Consider the following 16,666-nt stretch of genomic DNA (forward strand, 5'->3'; position numbering starts at 1 on the left):
TACTCGTCACGTGTCCATGGGAAGTTCCTTGTCACTTCATTGTCCTATATCTGTCGGTACTCGTCACGTGTCCATGGGAAGTTCCTTGTCACTTCATTGTCCTATATCTGTCGGTACTCGTCACGTGTCCATGGGAAGTTCCTTGTCACTTCACTGTCCTATATCTGTCGGTACTCGTCGATAATGAAGTCCGGTCAATGTAATTCGGACCAATATCGACGCTGCACTGGAACACATTCAACAAGTAGGACATCGATGATCTCCATAAACTAACCAGAGAGGCGACCTACAGTTAATCTGTATACCACTGGAGACGCCCTGTTTTAAGTGATGACTGATGTCAAACAGAGTAATGTTCCTATAGTCTGTTAATGATACGGAGTGACGACATAAACACGGTCCACAGAAGTCACGGATCCATCGATTTACAGTTACTGCCCCAGCCTTTGTTTAGTTTGATTAATTTAACGCCGGCCCAACATAAGTCTAAACTACGATGGGTTTTTTTCGTGAAAATCTTGTTAATACTCCTGCTTGTTCATGTTGGCACCCATGTGAGAATATTTTTACTATGTATTAGAATGTCGTCTATATACAAATGAACGGAATATTCTTTAATACTCCAAATGTTGAACTTAACTTTGAAACAATTTTGTTTGGAAAGACCCTAATTCAAATATCTTTAAACGTGTGCAAAATTTCATAAAACTAAGTTATAGAGTTTGATAGAATTGAGAAATTTCGAAGTAAAATATTATGAATGTTAATTTGTAATGTTATACATGTGTAGGTAGCTATTTATATATTCTGGGAGAAGGCATTGATAAGTTGACATAACGTGTGCCTCATCCGTTGTTGTCTATAGTTTCAACAATAAATAGGCTAAAATCAAATCACATAAGTCAAGTGCTGCTGCTCAAGTTCAGCTATTCAATTTAATTACAATGAACGTCTATCTGACATAGACCTCTGCCCATCACACCTAAAATAAATTTTATAAAATATCTTATAAGTAAAGTCATGCTTGATGAAAGCAACTAAGAAAAATCAAATATTTGAAAGAAAACACAACCAAAATACGAGTTAATTTAAGCGATTGATAACATAAGTCTACGATTTATATCTAGATATTCACGGAAATTTTCTGTCAAATGTAAACTGGGACATTTGTAAGAATACCATGTTATGACATGGCTTTAATATAATCCGGTGTCATGTTATCATTACACTTTGACCCTACACTACCACGGAGATAGATAATATGTTGATGACGCCGATCTGCTATATGATCCACGTATTTGGTGTCTGAGCATGAATCTCCAGGGAGAAGCGAATTATAGCCATCTTAGATGTTTGTATATTGCTGTATATTACAGACATGACCTGATTGTGTATTTCTTCTAACACATCATATTCACACATTCTATAATCATAATTAATTACAATTAATGAATGTTGTCGAAAACTGATAAAAAACTTCATTTATATTATATCTAATCTATATACATTTTTTAAGTCGGCCATCACGCATCAAACGCAATTTAACCATATCTGATATTGGTCCTACAATGATGAAATAATCAACACAATCATAGGTACTGAAATTATGTCTCCTGCACAATTCTTATTACGTCCAACCATTAAGATTTTGTAATACAGTAATGTGGGTTGACAAGCTGCGAAATGATTCTACTGAATTCTAGTGAGAGATGCGGTAACGTTTGGGGGTAAGATGATAAAATTAATCAATAATATTTGTATACTAGATCATAACAACAATTAAATATTTTCAATAATTGATGGTTCATTGACGTATTAAATATACGTCTTCTCTGTATGGTTCTAAGTGATATTTCTGGTATGGCAATGCATTAAGACCAGTTGTCTCCCTTACCATGTTACTAGACGATCGGTTAATATGGTGTCTTAACATTCCACAATATATATTGAAAACGTGTACATCAATTTCAATTTCACAAAATATAATTTCCATTAAGTTGCAAATGGATTAAACAACAGGTAATGCCTATCTAAGTTCTATCCCTGTACATCAACATTTCGTCTTTGGCGATAAGTAAAAGTAAAGCATAAAATCAGAAAACATTTCAATAGACTTAAATTTACATGTAGATACTTATATAACTTATATTTTACCATCCTGAAATGATGTTTGAATTATCTGTTTACGCGTTTTCTACATGTTATGTAAGAAGCTTAAGTAAAGCGATAGTTATCAATGTCACACTGAGCCACCATGACCATAGATTTACTCCTTTCATAACAAAAACACCACTAAGCTACTGGGATTGTGTAGTGCAAGTGTCATCTATGTCAAGTTGTGAAGATGTCGGGTATTCTCCGACTAGTTCTTAACACCTCTTTCCACCAATTGTCAACTACATCTCTACCACAGTGGGCTTTTGAAGGACATTCATCATTCTTATACAAGTCTACCTCCTTTGAGCAATAAATGCAATAGCTAAAAATGGAAATTATCGCAAAACTTAGACTAAAGTTTATTATTCCTTTTAATGACAATTGAATCATATATTTATCTTTCATTGTTATATTCGATACTTAATGTATCAATTACATGGCATTAATGTGATCCTTATAGATATGTACCCTTTACTATTATATCATCAAGACTTATCATTGACTTATTTAATGGTCAAGTATAGGGCAAATGTAGAAATAGTTTACAAGCCTATAAGTCACAACTTGACCATTTGATGTCAAATGACTCTGTCAATTACAAGTCAAAACTACTAATTAGTCATTTATAAAGTTGAGTTTGAATATAACCAAAATGTGATACATATAATAGTGAATATGTGGTACCATCGTTAGGAATATAGTACCATGGTGTGAAATCTACATTTTCGAATAAAAAGTAAATAAACAACAAACAAGGCTATAGTAAGTTATATACAATGTTATTGTAGTTAGCTCAAATAGATAGTGAATCTCGATAAAGTTACATTGCACTTCTGTTAAAATTTACGAGAGTAACTTTTTTCAGAATTCAAGACAATTTACTCAGATTTGCCCTTGCCATTTTGCAGTCCTCGTAACCTCTTCCACGCAATGTACATGTATCACGTTTTGTACCCGCAGATTATTTACTGGCAGCAACGTGAACCAAACAAATTACCAAAGTGTAATAATTAATCGTAAAGTTACATAACAAACCAATGCTCTGGTTCTTAGACAAACCAATTACAAAGCTACGCCGTGACAGGTTGTTATATGAAATACAACAGGCCATAATGATCGGAAATGTCGGAATACATGATGACCAATGGCGTGCTGTTTGTAAGAGATCAATTCGAACATCTAAGATATCTGTCAAGTTTTAACGACAGAAACGCCATTGAAATAAATACCGGCCTCCTTCTAAGACACATTAGCATGACATCTTGTTAAATTACGTGAAATGCCATTGATAATTGTGAAAGGGGCATGAAATGTAATATATACCTCATATTAATCAAATTATGTTACATTATCGTGCAATACTGATTTGACATAATCTACGCACTGTAATAAGTTTGATATCTATATATCTAAAGTGTATTGTTGTATGGTCATATAACTTGGCACCCTGAATGATCTAGAGATCCATGTTGTCTGTTTCCTGATAACATCTAGCTCATTTTGTAACCCATGTTCAAAACAACACACATATATATAGACTGTATAGAATGCTGCTTAAATTCTAGCTAATGGTGTTTCATTTGGGTGTTTTTGTTTAATCCTGAATTCCGGTAATTTCTTCTTCTTTTCCCTTTGTTTAAGTACAATGATCGGAATGTGAGATATGTATCCAGAAGTAAACATTTAGAGGTAAATTGTCAGAATGACACATACACTGTACCTCTAAACCATCAACTTTTCACACTTCGTAGTTTTGACAACCTGTTTAGGCTGTTGTTTTGTTTTTATATTGGTTTTTGTTGCTGTCGTTCGAATTCATATTTTCTTGAGGTCTCTTTGATACCACCTCTTATCATTTCATATAGCATTCAAATTGGTTTTTGCGATTGTGTCAAAGAGTTTTTCTTTAATTGATGTTGTTGTTCTCTTACCTGTTGGCTTCAGATTGTTTGGTCATGGCATACCATAGAATGATTAAAACGTATATCATCCTTACTCCAAACCTTCAATGTGATGAAGATATTAAGCGGTCGTGTGCAAAAGGACGGCAATCCCTGAACTCTTTAATCAGCGTAGGAATACATGATGGTGGTATGAATCCAATCACCAGCTCAAAGTTGGTTGAAACCATCGTTCAGCCGGTGATTTTATACGGCTCAGAACTCTGGAGAGCACCTACTCTGAAATCACAAGAGGATATACGCAAGACACAACGATATGCTGCACGACGGTGTCAAGGATTCGAAAAATCATCGCCGACTCTAGCTACAACCCGGGCGCTTGGAATGCTCGACATATGTGGAGAAGTTGAGCAGAAAAAACTGATTTTCTGGAACAAATTGTGCTCCGCAAGTAGTTTATTTGTCTGGAAACTACTATTTATAGTACGCTTATGCGCGTTTGCTTTCGGCAAGAAGTCATTAAACGAAAAAAGCTTTGTATTTGATATATTCGCTATTACTTCCAAGTTTGACATTACAGACAGCCTATTTGACTACATTTTTGAAGGCTTCCAACCATCGCGCTTTTCCTGGAAATCATTCTGCAAAAATGTTGTGCAAAGCTTTTATCAAACCAAATGGCTTGGTGAAATTGTCCATTTGGAATCATTTCAAATCTACGCCTCGGTTCACCAAAACTATGGCCCAAATCATCTTTGGACTCAAGCATTAAAGTATCCGAACTACACATGGCAACTAAGTGAAATGATCAACTTCAGCTATCGACATAAAAAAGAACCAGTGCTCTGTAAATTATGTAACAAATTAACCCATAATATAACTGTTCATTTTCTTATACAGTGCTACTGTCTATTCGAAAAACGAGATAAAATGCTAGAATTTCTGGTAAACTACTTGGATGTTTATGGATACGTCAAATTTGATAATTTAGAAGATCATGAGAAATGTTTCTTTCTACTCGGCAGTAAAGAAGACATTTTACTTGACGATGAACGATGGCCAGTTGTAATGATAACTGTCTCAGATTTTATACATAGAATGATTCAAGATATGAACTGTTTAATTGATTTGTAAATAACTCCTGACATGAAATGACCATGTAAATCTCTTTAAGAGGAAATAGAGATTGTCTGTCTGTCTGTCTGTCTATAACTTGGCACCCTGAATGATCTAGAGATCCATGTTGTCTGTTTCCTGATAACATCTAGCTCATTTTGTAACCCATGTTCAAAACAACACACATATATATAGACTGTATAGAATGCTGCTTAAATTCTAGCTAATGGTGTTTCATTTGGGTGTTTTTGTTTAATCCTGAATTCCGGTAATTTCTTCTTCTTTTCCCTTTGTTTAAGTACAATGATCGGAATGTGAGATATTTATCCAGAAGTAAACATTTAGAGGTAAATTGTCAGAATGACACATACATGGTACCTCTTAATCATCAACTTTTCACACTTCGTAGTTTTGACAACCTGTTTAGGCTGTTGTTTTGTTTTTATATTGGTTTTTGTTGCTGTCGTTCGAATTCATATTTTCTTGAGGTCTCTTTGATACCACCTCTTATCATTTCATATAGCATTCAAATTGGTTTTTGCGATTGTTTCAAAGAGTTTTTCTTTAATTGATGTTGTTGTTCTCTTACCTGTTGGCTTCAGATTGTTTGGTCATGACATACCATAGAATGATTAAAACGTATATAAGGACACAATCAGTAAAGGTATTTACGAACTGCTCTAATTAATCAATTGTTCAAAATCTAGCTCATCGCATGTGCTATAATATAAAAACCAAGTTTGTATCGATTTTGTGCAGATGATATCGCGTACATTGTACACGTTGGTTTTGCCCTTTCACATCGGCGTCTGTTTTCGGTTTTAGAGTAAATACACTTAACGTCCCGGGGGATCTGCTACTGTCATTTCCAGTAGTTGAGTATGATACCACACGTAATTAAATGTCAATGATAAAGTATTTTATATGAATTAAATGAATAATTTATCAGTTGGTTTTTATAGTGAGGTACGAACTACACATTCATATGTACACATTTCTGTAGTCAACCACTCACTAGGAAATCACGTGACAGTAATTGATTTCCATGAGGGCTGACAGTGTGTAACACAACACATAGGACACTTACTAGCCGGAAGTTACAGGTAAGTCTCTCATCAATAATTCAAATTAACATTTATTCATTTTCAATAGAATATGAATACTCGTGTAATTGTGTCATTACTGTTCCATTGTCACTAACAGCCAACTGGAACAGATTCACGTGACTGTATATGGCATAACTGACAACCAGTTACAATGAGAGTTTCGACTATTACATAAATATTTCCTTACCAAGGTGATGTAGTATGACATAAGAAAGGTGTATATTAGGATCACTTAAACCCTGGTAATGCCAGGTGTATATATAAATACTACACCTACTCAACCCACGTCCTCATTGTGATAATGCTTTGGCGGTATAACAATTAATAAATAATTCTTAGGTAGTAGTATTATGATAAATATCCAAGTCTTTCAAAGACAACTGTTTGCATTTTGTCTTTTGAAATGGAAATTGTAAAACTATATCTTTAAATTTAACGCATGGGCAATAGCAAATTTAGACATAGAAAGGGAAATTGAATTATTTATTTATACCACATGAAATGTGTTGTACTTGCAAGAATAACTCTCGTGAAATAATATTGACACATTAACCGTTCGGCAGTGTCCTTGAATTTAGTCCGTCAGTTTTCAGCATTAATCTCACGATTGTTGATTTATTTTCATTTGAGGAGACCTATCTTATGTTTTGAATTGAACAATTCAAATTACAAAATTACAATTCAAAATACTAATCGATATTATAAAATAAAAATAAGTATACTGCAGTAATATGCTTTTAGGAAATTTAAAAGAGCAAAATCTTACAGGACCAGATTCTACTGATGACTAGCATTTTATATATAGTCTAGTCTATTAAAAAGTTTTTTCTCTGGTTAATACCTCCCACACTAAAACTCCCAATTACATAAAAATAAAGTAATCAAACAGATTTCCTATGAACTCTGACTACTTTCAAACTAACGCCAATCAGATGTTACACAATTGACATTTTTTATGTTATTTAAATGTAATCTGTGACCGTCTAAATGGCAATAAGGTTGTCGTGGGCGTATTCGTGTCAATTGTCTGTGGGCGTGATCGTGTCAATTGTCTGTGGGCGTGTTCGTGTCAATTGTCTGTGGGCGTGTTCGTGTCAATTGTCTATGGGCGTGTTCGTGTCCTAAATCAATTGTCTGTGGGCGTGTTCGTGTCCTAAATCAATTGTCTGTGGGCGTGTTCGTGTCCTAAATCAATTGTCTGTGGGCGTGTTTGTGTCAATTGTCTGTGGGCGTGTTCGTGTCAATTGTCTGTGGGCGTGTTTGTGTCAATTGTTTTGGGCGTGTTCGTGTCAATTGTCTGTGGGCGTGTTCGTGTCAATTGTCTGTGGGCGTGTTCGTGCCAATTGATTGTGGGCGTGTTCGTGTCAATTGTCTGTGGGCGTGTTCGTGTCAATTGTCTGTGGGCGTGTTTCAATTGTCTGTGGGCGTGTTCGTGTCAATTGTCTGTGGGCGTGTTCGTGTCAATTGTCTGTGGGCGTGTTTGTGTCAATTGTCTGTGGGCGTGTTCGTGTCAATTGTCTGTGGGCGTGTTTGTGTCAATTGTTTTGGGCGTGTTCGTGTCAATTGTCTGTGGGCGTGTTCGTGTCAATTGTCTGTGGGCGTGTTCGTGTCAATTGTCTGTGGGCGTGTTCGTGTCAATTGTCTGTGGGCGTGTTCATGTCAATTGTCTGTTGGCGTGTTCGTGTCCTAAATCAATTGTCTGTGGGCGTGTTCGTGTCAATTGTCTGTGGGCGTGTTTGTGTCAATTGTCTGTGGGCGTGTTCGTGTCAATTGTCTGTGGGCGTGTTCGTGTCAATTGTCTGTGGGCGTGTTCGTGTCAATTGTCTGTGGGCGTGTTCATGTCAATTGTCTGTGGGCGTGTTCGTGTCCTAAATCAATTGTCTGTGGGCGTGTTCGTGTCCTAAATTAATTGTCTGTGGGCGTGTTCGTGTCAATTGTCTGTGGGCGTGTTCGTGTCAATTGTCTATGGGCGTGTTCGTGTCCTAAATCAATTGTCTGTTTGCGTGTTCGTGTCCTAAATCAATTGTCTGTGGGCGTGTTCGTGTCCTAAATCAATTGTCTGTGGGCGTGTTCGTGTCAATTGTCTGTGGGCGTGTTCGTGTCAATTGTCTGTGGGCGTGTTCGTGTCCTTAATAGTCGAGTACAATTAATTATAATGACGTTATCTACACTGCCTATAAAAGTACGATGGTGGATAGTACTGTACTAGTCAGGAGTTAATGCTACACAATAAAGCTTTATACAGATCTGTCTGTCACGGAAATGTTTTTTAGAGATGTGATAAAGTCACGCTATTCGTACGTACTTTTTACAAAAATACAAATTTCGTGAATCAATTACGTAAAAAGTCTTCGATGGTTAAATTATTTTGGTGCTGGTAAATCATTTATTATTTTTTCATACCATTTTTTTTCTAATCAAATATGTCCTATTTTTTTTTATCCTAAAGCTGACCCATTTTTCAATAGAAAATAAATTGTTTACCATATGGCTATAATGACAAAATATGTCCACAGGATATTTCTTTTTCTGAGAAAAAATACGCCAAAATAAAAGTAAGAAAACGGAAAACAACAACAACCTAGTGGTATTAAGAAACGCAGTGCGTGCTCTTGTCATGACGTATGTGCTATTGTTTTACATGTGGAAATAATCCAAATAATTAATTATATTGTGCTAATTAGATTGTAAATATTCATACGCCAACCTCATTGCACATATATTTACAATGTCGTGACGTCTTCAGATGGTCTGTATTAACCTCAAAAAGGTGTTTACCCCCATACATTAAACACTAGTAGTATCGCGTTAATCTGCTGGCTAGCGAAGATTCTGTCAAGGCCGTCACACATGTGTAAATTTAGGAATGCAGGGAACACAATAGTGGCAAGGACATTCATCGAAACACTAAGTCTACATTAAACATCCTTTTAAATCCTGTTTCTACAACGCTCGATCATTTCTAGCCCTCGCGAGTCTACTAATCACCTGATGGAGTAAAACGAAGGGAGGCTACTCTGATAGAACCGACAATAGTTACACAAACATTGGGGAAATATTATAGAAGAACTGAAAGCTTTCAATGGCTTCAGGTTCTTGAATGTAATTGTATTGAGCGCATCCTAATGATTTTAAAATTCTGTCTTAAAGAGGTCCCCACGGTAACAATAACGTTTGATAAAAGGCGTTAATCAGCTTATGAGACAAACGCAGTGACTAGTGATATATCTACTGATACCAAAAAGTAGCACATAAACAATCTGTGTGTATTTGATTGAGTTCCATCATATAGTTATTCAACTTATCTCGCATGTTTTGCATTTCCGTTACATGCATGATGTCATGTTTTTTTGTTTTTGTTTTTGAAAAGTTGGCCACTGCATATGTCAATTGTTAAACTTAATTACAGAATTACAAAACTAATTTAAAACAACTATAGTACCTATTATAAGAGATGATGACAACAACAGTTCCCCATAACTTACACCAACTTCAACAAGTTAAAATGAGTCAGCAGAAATGAAATGCAATATACAAAAACAGACATATTTAAGAACATTATTTAGAATAAATGTTCCAATGTGGTCCAATAGAAATGGCAATTGAAGTGAAACAAAAGCAAAATCGAGAGAGTAAGGTAAATTCCTGTCAAAAAGAAATTGAATGCAACAAAATTTTTATCAAGAAAAATATCAACAAGTCTAATCTAGATTTGCTAAAAACAAACAAAAAAAGCCTATGTTTTCTTTAAGATGCTCCACCGCTAACAAATGGTAATTTTTCACTATCAAAAACAAGAGCAGACGATTTAGTATTTTCTATAGTTACAAAAGTTACCTACTTTACACCATAACCACCATTGAAAAGTTTGAGCTTCTAATTTTACTTCAAGTCAAAAAAATGAAAAATAATTAATTGCATCCAGAAAAAATTCCGTGGTACTATATCTTATATGGAATGAAGTGATGATTGCGCATGCACCAAAGGCGAAAGAAATCATTTTATGTCATTTTTGTGTTAATTAGGCATATATATATACACGATTTAACAGCAAGTATTGTTCAAATGGCGAATATCATTTATGCTCTGTCGGCGGTGGAGCATCTTTAAGCATAATATAAGGTCAACCACAAAACTTTCCCATAGTCTTCAGCCGGTAATTACTTGAAGACCATTGATTATAGCGCTGACCACTGGTATCGTGACCTTATGAACCTAAAGTCAAATGCCTCTATAAATCACTTCAATGTCTGTGGTGAGTTATATATTAATGGAGGTAATATCCAATACATGCAATATAGTGAAGTATCACTTTGACAGGAAAGTCGATAGAAGTGCTAATAAAGTTGTCGCGTTCTCACGAAGTTTGAGAAGTCCGTTAATGATACAATTTAATAGAATAACATATTGTTAAGCATTGATCTTCTCTAATGAATAAGATGACGTCATATAATCATGATTCATTGTTTCGTAGAGAGAAAATGTAATTTTTATGTTTGAATCTAGGATATAAATAGATATGAATGAAATATATCATGAGTCTCTTGATTAGTGAATGGTATCTGTGGGCATTGATATTAGAGACATATCAAGGTGTACAGCCTGGGAACTTCTTATTATCAATCAACTGATAATATCATCATATATCACTATACTTAAGTGGTTCGTTAGGCATTTGTTCTTTTTTTATTTGTGTAGTTATCATTCATGACATCATTCCGGTTTCTGTGGTGAGACTGAACCAGTTAGACCAGCACGGCTGACTTGAGGAGAAGGAGGTCATCAGGTGCTAGTTTAATTAGACTATGTACATTGGATCTCTATGTCTAAGTCTTTAATCTCATCAGTCTTAATTAGTCATCTTTACTGGGAAAGGAAAACAACTAATATGTACTTAGATAATCCACAGATTGTGTAGTAACTATTCTCAACACTTCATAACTACAGTCCACGTTAAAGTACTTATGACATGTCCGTGTACTGGAACTAATATCTGACGGACTAATTCTATGGAATAACACTATTGTTTACCGAAATTTGAACAAGGAAAATAATGTTCTTTAATCCTGTTGCATAGCAGTTTAATTAGAGTTACAAAAGGTTATTTTGAAATATAAGAAACCTTTTAGAAGAGTGTCCATTTGGCAGCTAAATGTCATATCAGTTATTGAGTGTAAGCTATTTTTGTTTTGTTTCTTGCCATGTTGTTAACTTTCTATTTAATGAAGCTATTCTATAGTCTACCCGTGCATTATATTCCTAATAGGCGAACGCGACATTATTATCATTTTAGTGACATAAAAGCGATACATGCTGCAGTACACAATTTTATTTTGACGTTTTTTGAAGGGTAAACAAACAATTCAATCGACATCAAACATTAACTACATAGGTTTACATATGTTTTAACCATCAAACATTAACTACAAAGGGTTACATATGTGCTTACTATCAAACATTAAATACATAAGGTTACATATGTGCTGACCATCAAGCATAAACTACATAGGGTTACATATGTGTTAACTACCAAACATAAACTACATAGGGTTACATATGTGTTAACTACCAAACATTAACTACATAGGGTTACATATGTGTTAACTACCAAACATTAACTACATAGGGTTACATATGTGTTAACTACCAAACATCAACTACATAGGGTTACATATGTGTTAACTACCAAACATTAACTACATAGGGTTACATATGTGTTAACTACCAAACATAAACTACATAGGGTTACATATGTGTTAACTACCAAACATTAACTACATAGGGTTACATATGTGTTAACTACCAAACATTAACTACATAGGGTTACATATGTGTTAACTACCAAACATCAACTACATAGGGTTACATATGTGTTAACTACCAAACATAAACTACATAGGGTTACATATGTGTTAACTACCAAACATAAACTACATAGGGTTACATATGTGTTAACTACCAAACATAAACTACATAGGGTTACATATGTGTTAACTACCAAACATTAACTACATAGGGTTACATATGTGTTAACTACCAAACATTAACTACATAGGGTTACATATGTGTTAACTACCAAACATAAACTACATAGGGTTACATATGTGTTAACTACCAAACATAAACTACATAGGGTTACATATGTGTTAACTACCAAACATAAACTACATAGGGTTACATATGTGTTAACTACCAAACATAAACTACATAGGGTTACATATGTGTTAACTACCAAACATAAACTACATAGGGTTACATATGTGTTAACTACCAAACATAAACTACATAGGGTTACATATGTGTTAACTACCAAACATTAACTACATAGGGTTACATAACCACCAAACATTAACTACATAGGGTTACATATGTGTTAACTACCAAACATAAACTACATAGGGTTACATATGTGTTAACTACCAAACATTAACTACATAGGGTTACATAACCACCAAACATCAACTACATAGGGTTACATATGTGTTAACTACCAAACATAAACTACATAGGGTTACATATGTGTTAACTACCAAACATAACTACATGGGGTTACATATGTGTTAACTACCAAACATAACTATATAGGGTTACATATGTGTTAACTACCAAACATTAACTACATAGGGTTACATAACCACCAAACATAACTACATAGGGTTACATATGTGTTAACTACCAAACTTAACTACATGGGGTTACATATGTGTTAACTACCAAACATAAACTACATAGGGTTACATATGTGTTAACTACCAAACATAACTACATAGGGTTACATATGTGTTAACTACCAAACATAACTATATAGGGTTACATATGTGGTAACTACCAAACATTAACTACATAGGGTTACATAACCACCAAACATAACTACATAGGGTTACATATGTGTTTACTACCAAACATTAACTACATAGGGTTACATATGTGTTAACTACCAAACATTAACAACAGAGGGTTACATATGTGTTAACTACCAAACATAAACTACATAGGGTTACATATGTGTTAACTACCAAACATCAACTACATAGGGTTACATATGTGTTAACTACCAAACATTAACTACATAGGGTTACATATGTGTTAACTACCAAACATTAACTACATAGGGTTACATATGTGTTAACTACCAAACATTAACTACATAGGGTTACATATGTGTTAACTACCAAACATAAACTACATAGGGTTACATATGTGTTAACTACCAAACATCAACTACATAGGGTTACATATGTGTTAACTACCAAACATTAACTACATAGGGTTACATATGTGTTAACTACCAAACATTAACTACATGGGGTTACATATGTGTTAACTACCAAACATTAACTACATGGGGTTACATATGTGTTAACTACCAAACATAAACTACATAGGGTTACATAGTGTTAACTACCAAACATTAACTACATAGGGTTACATATGTGTTAACTACCAAACATTAACTACATAGGGTTACATATGTGTTAACTACCAAACATTAACTACATGGGGTTACATATGTGTTAACTACCAAACATTAACTACATAGGGTTACATATGTGTTAACTACCAAACATTAACTACATAGGGTTACATATGTGTTAACTACCAAACATTAACTACATAGGGTTACATATGTGTTAACTACCAAACATTAACTACATAGGGTTACATATGTGTTAACTACCAAACATTAACTACATAGGGTTACATATGTGTTAACTACCAAACATTAACTACATAGGGTTACATATGTGTTAACTACCAAACATTAACTACATAGGGTTACATATGTGTTAACTACCAAACATAAACTACATAGGGTTACATATGTGTTAACTACCAAACATAACCATATAGGGTTACATATGTGTTAACTACCAGACATTAACTACATAAGGTTACATAACCACCAAACATAACTACATAGGGTTACATATGTGTTAACTACCAAACATTAACTACATAGGGTTACATATGTGTTAACTACCAAACATAAACTACATAGGGTTACATATGTGTTAACTACCAAACATTAACTACATAGGGTTACATATGTGTTAACTACCAAACATTAACTACATAGGGTTACATATGTGTTAACTACCAAACATAAACTACATAGGGTTACATATGTGTTAACCACCAAACATTAACTACATAGGGTTACATATGTGTTAACTACCAAACATTAACTACATAGGGTTACATATGTGTTAACTACCAAACATTAACTACATAGGGTTAAATATGTGTTAACTACCAAACATTAACTACATAGGGTTACATATGTGTTAACTACCAAACATTAACTACATAGGGTTACATATGTGTTAACTACCAAACATTAACTACATAGGGTTACATATGTGTTAACTACCAAACATAAACTACATAGGGTTACATATGTGTTAACTACCAAACATAAACTACATAGGGTTACATATGTGTTAACTACCAAACATAAACTACATAGGGTTACATATGTGTTAACTACCAAACATAAACTACATAGGGTTACATATGTGTTAACTACCAAACATAAACTACATAGGGGTACATATGTGTTAACTACCAAACATAAACTACATAGGGTTACATATGTGTTAACTACCAAACATTAACTACATAGGGTTACATAACCACCAAACATAAACTACATAGGGTTACATATGTGTTAACTACCAAACATAACTACATGGGGTTACATATGTGTTAACTACCAAACATAACTACATGGGGTTACATATGTGTTAATTACCAAACATTAACTACAATAGGTTACATATGTGCTAGCTACCACACATTAACTACATAGGGGTACATATGTGCTATATACAAAACATTCATAATGGATAAGGTATTTCATCTGTAGAAGTATTAGGGTTCTATTCAGGTGTACTGGTCGGGATAAATATTGATATACTATATAGTGCACATTCCACTTTAAATATGCAAAAATGATTTGGTCAACCTATTTTATTTTTTTATTTTATCTTTCGAGAGGAAGACTCTGGCTTAGCACTGAACATTTTGTGAATTCCTTCATGAATGACATTTTTCTCTTTTTTTTCCTTTTTTTTTTTTTTTTTTTGTTTCTTACGTTCATTAACTTGACGAAATTTTATACTGTACTTATGTGTTGAAGTGCAGTATAAATACTTCCCTGTCTCTGTGAGTTATCAGTAATCCCAGAGCGATATCACTCTGATACAGCTCCTGTAGATCATTACCGCACTGTAGGCAGTAGGCGAACCAGCATCCTCGGCCATTTATCAGTTATCACACATAAGTGTATATCAAGCATTCCATTTCTAATTTGATATTTAACTGTTAGGGCGTTTGGGTGCCTGAGTTAAAGATATGATTATAAACAAATGAAGGATTATGTTGCAATGCTAAATATTTTATTCATTAATCATGATGTTATTTACTATCCTGTACAAACCTTTCACCACGTGTTTGTAATTGAACACGTTTTGCAGTTAAATCTGTCATTTTGTTTTAATTGTGTGCAAAATCATTTCATTGTGGACTATTTTCTTTTCTTATATGGCTATATATCTAAAAACATTATATTGAATTATTTTCAAATAATAATTGAAACATTTGTTTCTGTGCAATCCACTATTTGTCTTCATGGAAAAGAAAACGGTAAAGTTGTAATTTTGACTAATTAAAAATGCAGTTTTGTTTGATATAATTTTGTCAAACACGTGTCTGAACATTTTCACTCTTTTTTCTGTCATCACCAATTTTGAAAAGATGTAAATTCATTTTTAATATATCTAAACAAATGTATATTTCATGGATTTTCGGTGTGTACGGAGGCATACTTCAGTTATAAAGCACTATAAAAAGTTCTACTATTACAAGGAGACACAACATAATCTACCGAAGCTTCTCAAAACATACAGACATCCACACACAGCAATACATTGCACACATAGAATGTTTGCCTGATAAAAGGACTTGAAACTAGTCAACCAGACAAAAAACATATATATTTTTGTCTTGTTATACAATCGTAGCAAATTGCATGTTACATCAATATCAAATGGCCACCAGGAAGGTAGGTTCTGCTATCAGGTCTGTAAAATTGTTGTTTATTTTTACTATTACCATCAGACATCAGATATAGAACTATCATTGCAATATATAAATTTACCATCGTATTATAGCATATGTGAACCTTAGAGATTGATCACTGTGTTTACACTTGTTTCTTTATAACCAGTGTAAATATCGTCGCTATCGTTAAGTTGATTTACTGTTTAAGAGAATACATGTTAGACCCTCCTTAATGCGTTTTTCTCTGTGTGGTATATTTTACCTACTGTGAGGTGTTCAGTGTAGGGGCGGACATTCCATTATAAATTATCATTTAACACTTGT

At 34.0% G+C, this 16,666-nt stretch overlaps 1 protein-coding gene across 2 annotated transcripts in view; it reads left to right on the forward strand.

The window, feature by feature from the left end:
* Positions 1–16,666, forward strand: part of LOC138325804 (prostaglandin E2 receptor EP4 subtype-like) — a 91,181-nt gene that overhangs the window by 12,372 nt on the left and 62,143 nt on the right. The window contains exon 1 of one of the 2 annotated variants that reach the window (XM_069271720.1): positions 6,141–6,277. The exons of the other annotated variant lie outside the window; for it this stretch is intronic. The gene's annotated coding sequence lies outside the window, so the exon portion shown is untranslated. Of the gene's footprint in view, positions 1–6,140; positions 6,278–16,666 lie in introns of those variants that run through there. 2 annotated transcript variants of the gene reach the window in all.

Source organism: Argopecten irradians, chromosome 6 (genome assembly GCF_041381155.1).
Source record: "Argopecten irradians isolate NY chromosome 6, Ai_NY, whole genome shotgun sequence".
Classification (NCBI taxonomy): Eukaryota; Metazoa; Mollusca; class Bivalvia; order Pectinida; family Pectinidae; genus Argopecten; species Argopecten irradians.